Source organism: Grammomys surdaster, unplaced genomic scaffold, assembly GCF_004785775.1.
Source record: "Grammomys surdaster isolate TR1022 unplaced genomic scaffold, NIH_TR_1.0 126113, whole genome shotgun sequence".
Lineage (NCBI taxonomy): Eukaryota > Metazoa > Chordata > Mammalia > Rodentia > Muridae > Grammomys > Grammomys surdaster.
The window spans coordinates 823,599-837,534 of NW_021620921.1; positions in this window are offsets into that span (position 1 = coordinate 823,599).

The window sequence follows — 13,936 nt, forward strand, 5'->3', positions numbered from 1 at the left end:
AGCCGGACCTTGTGAATAGGCCTCCATCCAACATGTAAGAGCTAACCTTGTGCTGGGTCCTAACATGGATAGTTTTGCAAGGATAGTTTCAGTAGCAGAAGCAACTTTGTAGCAAACACTTTACATGTGTCAATCTTCCATGGAAGATGCAGGTGAACACCTAATCAGCTCCCCCAGGCTGATGACCTGGGCTGACCATGACATGAAAAGCTCCGTTAAGGTGAGTGAGTGCTGGGTACTGAGGCAGGGGCACAGCTGTAGTCCTAGCAGAACCAATATAGGGATTTTTGTAAAAATTCACCATGTTCTTCTTCCTCTGGGATTTTTCTAGAGAGTCTGTCTAGAAAGTTTGTCTGGATATAGACTTTTTTTCTATTAGAAAAGAGGAATCCAGAGACACACACAGTGTCAGGGGCCTTTTTTACTTCCCTTGCCTTGGCAGAGCTGGATCTTAGAAAAAAAATGTCACAAGAACAAACAGATTTTTTGAATGCTCCTTTCCAGGATCTGGTAGACTCACTACTGCCTACACAGCACACCTGAGACCAGAAAGGCACAGATCAAGACCTGTTACCTATCCTCAGAACTGGAAACTGCTCATGGTGCCTCTACTCTCTGTCACCAACAAGCCTGTTCCTTTCCAGCTGCACCTGCGTCTGAGCTAAGAAATGGACCAGCTATCTGTCCTGGATGATTCAACCCCTACCTGACAGCAAGATTTAACAAAGAGAGACTTGCATCCTTGCTGTCTTCCCAGACAACAGACTTGCCAGCTAATGGTTCACTGCTATTGTAACCCTCTTTTATATCAAAGTGGCTGACATTGTCTTAAAAGACCACAGTTTATTTGAAGGATCAGTTTTCTTTAAGGGTATGGGCCCCTGGAAGGTCAACCATACTTGAGGGAATAGCCCCACATCCAAGAGTGTATGGGCAGCACAGATTAGACTCAGTATATTATGAAAATGACAAGAAAAGAGAACAAGAAATTAGGAGGAGATGGAGAATTAGGGGGTTGATTGTGGAAGAGTTAGCAGAGGATTGATGGGTGAATATGATCAAAATACATTGCATGCACGTATGAAATTGTCAAAGATTTAATAAAATATTATACAAAATATTGAATAAATAAATATAAAACTATTGAGTACAATGGTGAAAACATGGGTCAGCATTTTGGAGAGAATTGATATAAATATTGTCTCAGGCTTCACAGGCTTATCTCTAATCATCCACCCAAAAGTTAATGTAGGGTGGGAGTATTACACACCTGAAAAGGAAGAACAAGCTGGGCATGGTGTCACATGTCAGTAATTTCATGACTTGGAAGGTGGTGACTGAAAGATCAGGAGTTCAAAGCCAGCTTAAGCTACACAGTAGGTTTGAGGCCATCCTGAACTACATGAATCCCTGTCTCAAGAAAAGGCGGATGTAAGATATAAAACATGCCATGCAGGTTAATTCAGATGAAAGCCTGACTACTCTCAGCTGGGGAGTGAATTTAATACCACAAAACGTTGGTGCTGCCTCCTACCACTGAGACCACCTCATCTAAAGATGTCCGCTTAGTTCTTGGGATCTTGGAGCCAGTGATGAAGCCAGCATTCCTTTGTGCTCCATTTGCTCATTCCAAGTCCTTCCCACTTGCCTATCCTATCACATCCCTCCGCCTGGAGCTGCGTGGAGTGGAAACAAGTTATCTGCTGTTTTATATTCAGAAGATCAAGGCGTTCTCAGCAGCAGGCTTCTGACCTCAGGGACTTTACAATCTAGCTGAAGAGGAAGTTGCACCTACATTCCTTTAAGATGAAGGCTCAGTTAACCTTGGGAAATAGACTGGAATGCACTGGGTGGATACTGTAACCCATTCTTAACATGCAGGCTTCAGCAGGAGGATGAGCATCCAGTATGTGAGTATGTGCTGAACAGACTGGAGGTAGGAGGGAAGAGGGAAGGAGAGAGAGAGGGAAGGAGGGTGGGAGGGAGAGAGGGAAGAAGGCAGGGAGACAGGGAGGGAGAGAAGGAAAGAAGGAAAGACACTTGAAGAATGCACCTTCCCAGTCAGTCTTAGAGGGCGGATCCAAGTACTGAGAACTTGTCTTCTTAAAACTCAACCTGCTTCTTGACTCAGCATTTCAAGGCAGGGAGAAAGGTGAGCGAGAACAAGGGAAAGGAAACTTTACCTTCTTCCCCAGGCTGCAAGTCTTCCGTCATTAGGGGAATACTGATGTTCCTACAAAACTAGAGTGACACTCCGACCTTCCAAAATTCTCAGATTTATCTAGCCACTGTTGGAACTCATACTACACAAGGGGGACCCAGATCACCCTACAGGCTGCCACACAGAGGCCAGGTGGGGCTTCAGCCTCTGTACTGACAAGCCTTGGAGGCCAAATCTTGTTGTTCTTATTTGTTCTGGGGCATGGACATAGAAATGCCCTTAGAATCCGAAGCTGCCAGAAAGAAAACTGGAAAGCAACAGTTGAGGGACACCAAGGACAGTCAAAAGAGCAGGGACAAGCCCATGCTTCTGGAGCTTCTTAGGCAAGGTGTGATTGTCCAGGCCTATAATCCCAGCATGGGAGGATGCTAGACTGAGTTTGAGGGCAGCCTGGGCTACTGGAAAAGCCCTACTGGAGAGTCTTTAGGTCTCAGTCTCTGGAATGTCCTTTCTATAAACAAAATGCCTCCATATTGTAAAGAGAATTTGAAGGGAGAAAGGGAGGCAGGCAAGGAGGGAGGGAGATTAAGCACTTTGCCAGGATTTGCAGCCTGTATTCTGCAAATCCCTAAGAAGCCAGCACTAAATTCAAGACTCATTCTTAAGGTCTTTAGATAAACTGCATTCCTATAGAGAGGTGGCACCTTTGATTAATGTAAAGCAAAGTTCAACCACAGCCCTGGAAGTGTTGGGTGAGATAGGGGCAGGTGATTCCCTAAAGGAGCAGCATATAAGACACGCCCCTCCCAGTTCCTGGTGCTGCTGCTGCCAACCTTCTCATCACGGTCAATCCTTTACTATAGAGAAAGGATTCGATTTTTTCTTGTACAACAAGGATCAAGCTTTTACTTCTTTCCCTTGCTGCTGGGAAGCTCAGAGGCAAATTGAAGGCTCTCCTTTAATAAGCTGGGTATTGTCCCACGTGTACACCAGAGCTCTTGTTTTCTTCTCATCTTGGCTTTGGATTCTGATTTCAATTTTATGCAGCCTTAAGTTTTTACACAGCATTTACATGCTTGTTGTAAGTACTCTCACAAAGCATCCCCAAACCTTAGCAGACTAAAGTAAAGCATGCGTGACATTAAAAAAATAATAATAATAATTTACCTGGGATGAGCTTTCATCTGTTGTACCCATACAGATTCTTTAGTGCTTTGAATCCTATTACTTTAAAAAAAATCTGAAGAAAAATCAAGACACCATCTGGCTGTCTTTAGAAAGACAGAGGTAGTTTAGGTCTTTGATCTGCTCTGCACATGGGCTGAGAGAGGGAGAGAGGACCAATCTTCCTGACACAGACAATCGTTCGCTTTATTAAACAAGTGTCTTGTATTACACACAGAGAGCATGCATTATGCGGATGCACACGGGGAAGTCAGAATGAAAAGTAGATATTGAGGGTAAGGAGACTAGGGTTTGAAACATTCACATCCCAGCTGTTTCTAATAAAGTCCTCTAAATGCGAGCTTATTTCCACAACATACACTAATGCAACTGTAACTGCCCTGAAATGTTTTATTCTTTAAAAAAAATACAGTGTATCAGGAATAACTGCAATGGAGAGTCCATCATCACTGCAGGTTACCACCCTGTAGACAGGTCACTTTACACATTTATTTTAGTATGCTATCATTCTGGACCTTGGCAGTTTGTCATTGTTGACCTAGTAATAAAGTCCTGACTATGAAAAAAGAAGAAAAGGGGTGGGGAAGACAGAGAACCTCACTACAGAGAGAAGCTGAAAAGGTCACTGGGGATTGCGAGTGGTCGTGATGGTGTGGCAAAGGGCTTTTCCCATCTTACTGTGTGTGGGAACTGAATGGGTGGTGGGAACTTCACTGGGAAGTATCCCTTAGCTGGAAGGGACCGGGGTCTTGGTCAGACTCAATTAATCCTGAGGTTAACCTTCACACCAGTGTGAAGAACCCACAGTAACATTTGTTCTGGTTCCCCTGGGGTTACCTTTTTAATTTCCCACTGTCTTTCTTCCTCTGTCCATGTGGACATGTGGAGGCTTCCGTTTCAACAACACAGCTTTCCATTTTTGTAAGAGAGAGAGAGAGAGAGAGAGAAAGAGACAGACAGACAGAGAGAGAGGCAGAGAGAGGCAGAGAGAGAGAGAGAGAGAGAGAGAGAGAGAGAGAGAGAGAGAGAGAGAGAAAGGGAGGGAGACAGAGAGAGACAGAGAGAGACAGAGACACAGAGAGAGAGAGACACAGAGAGAGAGAGAGAGACAGAGAGAAAGTTAAGGGACAGGGCTTTCTCTGTCTAGGATGGTTCTCCTGAGCCTTCTCTATCCTGGCAAAAGAGAGAGCCATCTACAGAGCTTCACTTTCAACGGGACTTGGATTTCTGGGGTGACCCAGGGCTGCAGCGGGCTGCGAAGTGAAGGGTTCTGCATGCCTCTAGTAAATGGACACAGATAGGGTCTGGATCTGCAAGGAGTGCCAGGGAAGCCTGCTTCCGTGTCAGGCTTATGACTATGCCATCAACGGTCCCCAGAGGGCGCCCTGGGCCCGGATCCTGCTTTCAGGCCAGGCCCACTCTCTGCCCGCAGAAGGATAGTAGAGGACTCCATCGAGAAGAGGCCCCACTGCTGCCTCAGGCCAGGGAGGGCTGAAAACAGTCACCCAGCTGGATAGTTGACAGACTCTCTGCCACCACTTCCTTACCCCCAACCTGGATATATTGTCTCATCACTGCCCAGCCCGCCAGCCAGGCTGGGATTATTACTCAGGCTGTATTGAGAGATTGTGGCTGGGACGTCATTGGGTCTTGCCATAAACACTTGCCCAAATCGGGAAGCACGCGGACAACAGGGCACTGTCCCCTCCCGCCAACCAGAAATGCTCTGGATTCCTGGCCTTGTGCTAAAGCCCACAGGCCAAGGTGTTACTGTTTGTGTCACGGCTGCGGCTGCGTGCGGTAGGGGAGGGCTAGATCCCTAGGCCGATCCGGAGCTGCCTAGCGAGGCCCAAGCTCTTCGGTCTCAGACACAGACCTCCGCGGATGACCCTGCGGACACGCAGCACCAGACAGCTGCCCTCACACCAGTGGCCCTGTCGCCTGGCCCGACCACTCGAACACTTCTCTTATGAGGTTAAATTTTCACTCAGTATTCTGAACCAATTTTTCACTTTTTAGGGAATTCTTCGTTCAAAGGTGCAAAGGGCTCACCAGCCCCCTTTCCCGCACTGCGCTTCTTTTCCCGCTTTCCGGAAGTCATTGAGGTCATCCTAAATAGAATCTGCAAGGTACTACACTCCAGCCAAGGCTCTGTTTGCTAAGTCACCGTCACCTCTTAGGGTAAGGGACGCGGCTTCGCCTGATCCAGACCTTCCTGAAGGTTTTTGACTTGGCGCTATTTGCTGTGCGCCCTTGCAGTTGAGCTAGGGAGGAGCCTACCGGCTCGGAAGTGTAACCCAGGACTAGCTTTGCCGCTCAGATGGCAGATGGGCGCTAGTGACAGACGCCTAGAAGGACGAAGCCTGTACCCACGGAGCCCTCTGTACGCCAAGCGCCGAGATGGCTGCGACTCCCTGGGGCCTCCAAGAGCCACGCGGTCCTCTCAGGCTCCCAGGCCCGGGCTCTCCAACAGGTGCGCGGTTCAAGGCCAGGGGGTCGGGACCACCCTCGGACCCAGCGGGTGAGATACCCGAAAGGCCAGAAGCCGTCTTTCAGCTCTGGGAAACCGGGTGCCGGCTAAGTGGGAGCCTGGCTGCAGGGATAGCGCGTTATGGAGTGGAGGCTCCAGCAAGCAGCTCAGGGATGGCCGCACCGAACTCAGCTTCCCAGACGGCCTCCCCCGGCTACCCTAAAAGGGCTTACTGCCAAAGAGGAGAGACAGATTTCCCTTTCAAGGGACAAGGCCAGCAGAGGGATCGATGGAGAGTTCCGGCTTGCATTCCTTCAACACTTTCCTCTCCTCCGAGCCATTTTTGGTTTTACACACACCACCTGGAAGAACTGTTAATGGCAAATTAGTTAGGGGTCGCTTAGGCGTGGCCAGGAGTTTCTCCCCTCCCCACCCCCGCGCATCACGCCTCCTCCACGGATGACTTGAACTCTGCATCCTGCCGGATCCCTATTTGGACCGCGGCTTCCGAGCCGCGCTCACAGCCTAGGCGCTCTCACCGCCGAGGCGCGGCTGCAAGTGGGAGCACAACGCGGACTCTGATTTATGAATCAGAGGCTCATGAGAACCCCGACGCTTTGGCTGGGTTAATTTTTGTCATTGTTCCTCATCAGGTTGAGATAGTTTGAAGTTTGGGGCGGGTTTTATTTATCACCCCGCACATTTGAAATACAGTCGGACATAAAAATAACTGACTCTGGGACTCTGGCGCAATATTGGAACCGTCGGGGAATAATTTGGCTAACTGACTTGGACGTTTCACCTTCTAAACAGAAATGCAGCTCTCAGTCAAACTGTAAATCAGAATGTCTTCAACAGTGGAGGGGGTGGGGGAGGGAGGGGAGGCACCAACACGAGAAAGAACGGAAACCGAAATGAAAGAAAATGCAGATATTCGCCCAAGCCACTCAGGCTTCAGAAAAGCCGGTCTGGGTCTTTAATTTCAGGTGTGGAGCATCATCGGAAATTTGAATTCTTAAATATTTTGCCAGAGAGTTCGGTCTCCAGAGTTTTAGGAGATACCCCAGGAAATCAGACTTTTAAAAAACTTTTGGTCCGCTTTGTGTCAATACCAACCAATAAATGATAGTTTGAAAAACAAACCAACAGAGTACCTAATTAAGCTTACTCTGGGTATAAATCGAGGTCCCTTTTTATAGTTGTCATTATAAATGGAAACAAAGAGGCAGGGAATGGCCTGGGGTAGGGTTGGGCAAGATCAGGGGGAAGCGACTTAAATTTTGATAAGGAGAAATTTCTCTTGCGATCCCCTTATTTCCAACTTGCACTGGATCATGGGAACGGAATCTGATAGCCTTTCCCGTGCCTCGGGGATCCCTCTCTCCTTCTCTCTGCAATCCTGCAACATTAAATGCTTAATTTCTTACCGCCACTTAGCACGGAGTGATCAAAAGCCTCCTCAAAGCAGGGACTGGAAAAGAACAGAAAAAACGACTCCAGGCAGCTACTCAATGGCTGATCACAAAGGAGGATGCGAAATACAACCAAATCAAACGTCCCAGAAAGGAAGCATATGCTATTATTTTGCCCTACCCACTAACCCTCACCAGCAAGGAAGTTTCATTGGCTCTCCAGCCTGGACATGGAGACCATCCTGGACATTTCTTTTCCACTATGGAAATACAGGCATGGTTTCATGCTGCTAACCTACAGGGATAGCACCTGTAAGCATCCGCTCCACTTTTAAGACATTTAAACATGTAAGCATTTGTTTAAACTCACTTTAAAAACCAATGCTATTCTCATTACTTGCTTATGAAATGTCTTCAAATAAACTGGAATGAGAAATCCATGAGTCTTTTTTTTTTAATTCACATAGTTAAATTGTAATTTAAAAGATAACATAGAGACTTTTGGTAGGGGAAAAAACACAAAAGATCACTTTAAAGTAGCTTTGAAACTGTGCTAGAAGGACCCCGGTAGTAGACGGCACTTAGTGTCTGTTGATAGTATCTAATGTACAGTTAAAATTGTTATTGGAATCGAACCATATTTCAAAGTTATTAATAAAATAATTGAGATTAAAACACATTTTGATAGGCAAAGGGTTGGCAAGAAATTGGTTCTTGTTTGCCCCGAAAAAACAAATTGATATTGGTGCAGTTTTGACAGTTGCAAGGCTAAGTTCTTACCCCGATTTTTAAAACAATATCAATTCCAACTTCGAGTTGCTCAAATTCATTTATCTGCCTCAGAACAGGAACTGGAAGAATGGTGGCTTCATCTACAGGGCACGTGTTTTTCTGTGTTGTGAGTGATCTTTTGCCAGAGGATGACCTGAAGTTCTTTTCAGGATAGCCAGCTGGGAAATCAAACAAAAATGTTTGTCTTTCCATACATTTCTTTTTATTTGTCAGACTCTGCCCTTCTTTATTTCTACTGACTCACGAAGAAAATTTCTTTCTCTTAAAATTTCAAACCACAAATATTTTTTAAAAACATATATCTCAAGACTTAAACGTACAGATGTAATACATACCGTGAACCCTATAAAATGCGTTTACAATGCTGACTTAAAAAAGAAATTTATAACTTTCATATGTACCTTCCTTGTGCAATAGGCGACCACCATATGTTTCCGACTTCCATAACTCATTTTCCTGGACATCTGTAGCAGGTAGTGAGTGCTTCTTAAAGTACATTTTGTGTAATTTGAGAAGGAACCACACTGAAGACTAAAGGTGAATGTAAAAAAAGTTTGACTTTCTAGAAATGCTAGTTGTTACGTGCGTGGCCTGAGATAAGTGTTTCTGCCTCCTTTAGGAATGAGAATGAATTAGATTGTGACAGGGCTCGAGGGCAAGGGTGCTAGGGATTCTTCCCAATCACCTTTAGAGCATCTTGTAGAGTTCCTGTTGTTACCTGCAAAGGTTTAGCCTTTTGCTCGAGGATTTTCAGTGACTCTACTTGAAAATCCAGTTTGGGAGCTGGAAAAATGGCTAGGCAGATCCCAGTATTGATGACAGACAGTGCCCCTAACTTCATCTCCAGGGGACCCCACACCTCTGTCCTTGAACACCTGCACTCACCTGTACATACTCACACTCATAACTAAAAGTAATTTAAAAATATTTTTAAAAAGAGACAATCCAATTTGAATATATATATGTGTGTGTGTGTGTGTGTGTTTCAGTATGGTTTTTTTTAATATTCTCAAAATTTTAAAATGAAAAGGGTGAGAATACAATCTTTTCCATTTTTGACTATTTAATTGTTCATATATACTTCTTAAATAATAGAAGACTTTGTACAACTCAAAATGAAAATGGAAGGAAAGACTAGGTAGAGAAGTCTTTGGTTTTGGTCCAGTTTCTGCCCCATGCTGAAGAACAGGAACCATTCCCAGGGCTGCTTTTCAATAGCTTAATTTGTGCTTTTACACAATTGTAATACTAGCTTTTAATTAACCTGTCAAAAGTCCTGTTGTTCATGTAAAGGTGAATGCCTTTTTTTTTTTGCCAATATGAAATAGGAATAAATTCCATTCACAATTTTTGTTGTTGGCACTTTCAATAGATTATATGAATGTGCACAAATCCCAGGTCTCAGTAGAGCATATAATTTTTATATAAAGCCAAACACTCAAAGCTGATGGGCATAGTGTAGTGGGTGGAGCCTGTGCTCCCTGTGAGACAGAAGGCAGGATGGATCACTTGGGATCAGGTGTGGAGGCCAGCCTGGATGACACGCCCACTCTGTTTCCAAACAAAACAAAACCAGAGCAGCAAACATAGATTCTTAAATGAGGCCTGTGTTTAGTTCTATTTTCAATCCATTTGTTCGACTGGCAGCCACAATGCTGGTAATCTTTGCTTATAGGGAGAAATGGGGCCAGTGCAAAGAATATGAAATTATATATTTTTTAAATTAGTGAAACTAAGACTTTTTATAGCACAGATTACTGCCCCATAACCAGAGAGTGTATATTATTTTTCAGGTTCCTTCGTTGTCTTTGGTCCAAATTATTACTATGTTGTTGTTAGCAATGCCCAGCCCTGGCATTAACTGCATGGCCTCCATCAGGCTGTGGTATTTTAGATCAAGTATATAAAGATACAGGTATTTCACATCGTGTAACACTGTACGAGGAGCAGGGATCAATAAATGAGATGGGGGGGGGGGCTCTTCCAGAAATGCTGACTGAGACAGAGCAGATATATCTGCAAATTGTTTGAATGAGGTGAGGTATGATGGTTATTTACTGGAGCCTGAATTTTCTTCTGGATATATTGTAGGTTCCTGATCCTTTAGGTTGAGGGAGTGAAGAAGGAAGAGGGGCTTGCATCCATTTGACCCAGAGAAAACACACCTCTGGAGCACAGAGGAGGTGCAAGCCTGTGTTGAGAAATCAAGGTTGGAGAGGAAACTCTGGGCCTGAACCCTTCTGAGCCCTGGGGGGTCCTGAATGTGTTGTCGGAGCGAGCCGGTTCTTGGACTCCTTGATTGGAGTCTTTGTTTTACTTAATCGGAACTGAGAGGGGACCCGTTGTTAGGAGACAGTAAAAGAAATGGGAGTTGGTGTGGGCTGAGAGTCAGTAACAGAAGCCAGCTGAAAGGAATCCCAGCTTCTGGCTCTTGCTGCTCCCTCTGGGTTTGCCGCTGCGTGCTAAGAGGGTGAGCCCTAAAGCGCAGCCTCGCAGCCCAGTCAGCTCCGAGTTACCGTTCGAAGCCTTGGTAATTGTATGCGGATTAGGACTCGTTTTGCATTAATCCAGATTAGAGGGAGAAGCAAGGAAGCTTGTGACCAGAATGAGTAAAGGCCGAGCGTGAAGCAGAGCACTCTGTAGTCTGGTGAATTGTGAGAGGTGTTGATGTCCACGGTCCTGAATTAAGAGCCTGCATCTCCTTCTGAGATCCAGTTACAAAGCACAAAGTAAGCCATCGCTCTTGCTCTTGGGTTCTAACAATGCTTACCCCACAGTCTCGGCTGTTTCTACGTTTCTCACTCAGTTAATCTTTTAGTTAATATTGAAATATCTCTTTTGTACATGTGTAGAAAGGATCTAGGAATCTCCGAAAGTGTCCCTGAGTTCAGCTGACTGCTCACTTTTTTTGTATCAGTATATTAGGTTTCTAGTGCAAGAAACCAAACTAGTGCAAGTAATCAAACACATAAAGGTTAGAATATTTTACAGGGATTGTGGGGGGAAAAGGTGTGGAAGGGCTGACTAGAACACAAGAAAGTCTGGACGGGTCGGTCTACTTTTAGAAAACCATCAGTTGTTTGTAAAAAAAAAAAATAAGTGTCTTTTAAACCAGATAAAATGAAATAGGAAGTCACACACACACACACACACACACACACACACACACACACGGGGTGGGGGGGAGACTAAAAAGCATCATGGAGACGGGGGAGAATGTTTTCTCCATTAATTTTCTTTTAAGAGGAATGTTTCAGAACTTCATCGGGAAAAGCAGAGAGCAGATATCCTTTTTTAAAGCCCACCATTTCCTTCACGCTCCTCTCCCTAATACACACACACACACACACACACACACACACACACAAACAATCTTGGTTATTCTATGGGATCCTGATTCCAGCATACATCATCCCCAAATCTGGACACTCCAAGATTTTCTGCCTATCCTTTAGCTATCAGTTCGCTCAGGCTGAATCCAACCCCAGAATGACTTTCAGTTAAAATAGTGTTTGGCAAGTGAGGGGAGAGGCCTGACTGCAAACTCTTTCAGTTCTAATCCTTCTTTAATGTAGGTAACACAATGGGAAAAGATTTTCTCTCCACGAGTTATAGGTACACACTCTTACGTTTACATGTGCTCAGGTAGACACGCACATAGGCGGCGAGAGACCGAGCCCTGCAAATGAGACCCCAGGATTTGGAGATTCCCGGGTGGGGCTCGCAGAGTGGCTGTGTACATTCGTCGTCCCTCTCTTAATTTGAACAGCGGGATTTGGCCTTTTCTTAAGCACACACTGTGGCCCGGTGGAGAAAGGCCTTGGGAAACTAAGGCTTCTCTGAAACCCTTTTCTTTTACTTCTCAGCCGACTGGGGTCTAGTTTCGCTATCTAGCCCGGGATGAAGTAGAGAACACAGGTCTTGCTCTGTGTACACAGTTTGCAACCCAAGGGGGGACCAGCTTATCCTCGGTCCTGGAGCTGGAGCCCGATTCAAGCAGCCGGACCAGTACTAAGGGAGCTAGCGCCCTCATTCTGCCTGGAGAGCTCTGCGCGTACGTGTACACATAGAGACTACTTTTATTTTTCGTTGCTAGTTCGTAATATTGCTTTCCAGTTTGTTATATGAACCCAAGTCAAAATTTGTAGCCTGAGACTTCAGCTGCCAGGGTAGTATAGTTGGAAGAAGATGCAGAGGGACAGCGGAGGGGTTGGGACCCTGTGATCCTCAGGATACCCTAGAAGGCCAGTTTAAACATCCTAAACCAGTTTGAACCGTGCGGCATTTAAAGGGACAAGATCATAACTACAAAGTAGGCTTCCGGTCTGGAAATCCTGGCAGTTTCTTGGAACCAGCCGCTTAGCCTCCTCCTGTGAGCTGGTCAAGTATGCCTGAAACCTTTTAGCGACTCCACCCCCGGGTCACAGAATTTATGAATCTCCTAGGCTGCAAGCCAGGCTTGCATGGAGAACCAACCACTCCACTGGAGGTTCTATGAGGGCCCAGGACTGGGGCCAGGCACTCTAGCTTAGTGGGCGACTGAAGACAGTTTCACACGGGGCCTGAAGCTGCCTGTGTAAACTCCATCGACTTGTGAATCCCACTTCGTCCTAGACTCTCCCTACCAACCGAAACTTTCCAGGCTGCCTCTTCATGCTTTCTGGTCGGCTCCCGCTTTAGGCCAAACTTCACTAACAAGGTTGAACTTATTCTTTAGGATACAACATCATCCTGCACACTGATGAGTTTGCGAGGTTCTCCAAGCCAGTGAGTGACACTCCAAATAAAACAGTGTCTTCCAATTGAACGCATTTCTCGGACATTTAAAAATCTGCATCCGTAGCAAGGTCGTTTATGGTCCGGGCCTTGCATGTGCCTTTAGACGCCCCCTGCTTGGTTCCATCTCTTCCCAGCAGTCCAGCCCTGGAGGAACTGCGGGCTTCTCTGTCTATGATTTAAAAACAAAAAACAAAAACAGAGGTGACGCTACTTTTAGAGGCCATTTTCCTGAATGTTGAATAGAAGCCAGAAGAAAGTTGAGGGTTGCAGTGTTTAAATGAACATCGACTAAGGGAGGAAAAGCAAAATGAAACAAAACGAATCGTTCGTAGCGTATTTCATACTAAAGATTTGTGTACATAGTGAATTTTATTCCACAAGAGATTTTTTATTCACCTCAAGCCCATATCCTGTTAATCCTAAGAAAATGTTGAGTTTAAACAACAGAACTCCACATACATGTTTGCGGTCGTTCAATTGTAAAGTTCTGCTTTTTTTTTCGAATTTGTTTTAAAGAAACACACCGATTCTTAAAAACCCAATATGAATATGAAGTTACTTTAACATACAGAAATTCCAAAAAACATACAGAAACATGGTTTACTTCGTGAAGTTTTGAAGTTAAGCCTATATCATTAAAGACAGAATTAAAAATCCCACGATGTACGTTTTAAAATAAGCACTCCTAAATAAAAGGGCATCTCTAGAAAGGAGACATCTTTCCTGACTGAGAGGTAATATAGTATAATGATTAATTTTAAAATCTAAAATAATCATATGTGCTTAAACTCATCTCACCTAAGAAAAATCTACGGAGTAAGACTCAAGCTCATGGCCATTCTCTACGCACAGTGGGCATTAATAAACGCAGGAATGTTTAAATGAAAAAACGACAAACATGTTGGCTGTGAGTTTCTGCCCCTTCCAAATGTACTTTCTAGCTTCTTGGATAGGGATGTGGGACCGGAGGTTTAAGAGTCCTTAAAAGATCCTCTATACTACTAATTGTGGATCTCTTTTTTCGGTTAAACCCTGAGGCTCAGCCTTTCCTGGTCCCGATGAGAAAAGTCTGAGAGGCAGGCTCTGGACTAGGTTGGTGGGTGTCAGCAAAAGAGGGTTCAGCTTTCTAGAGGCAAG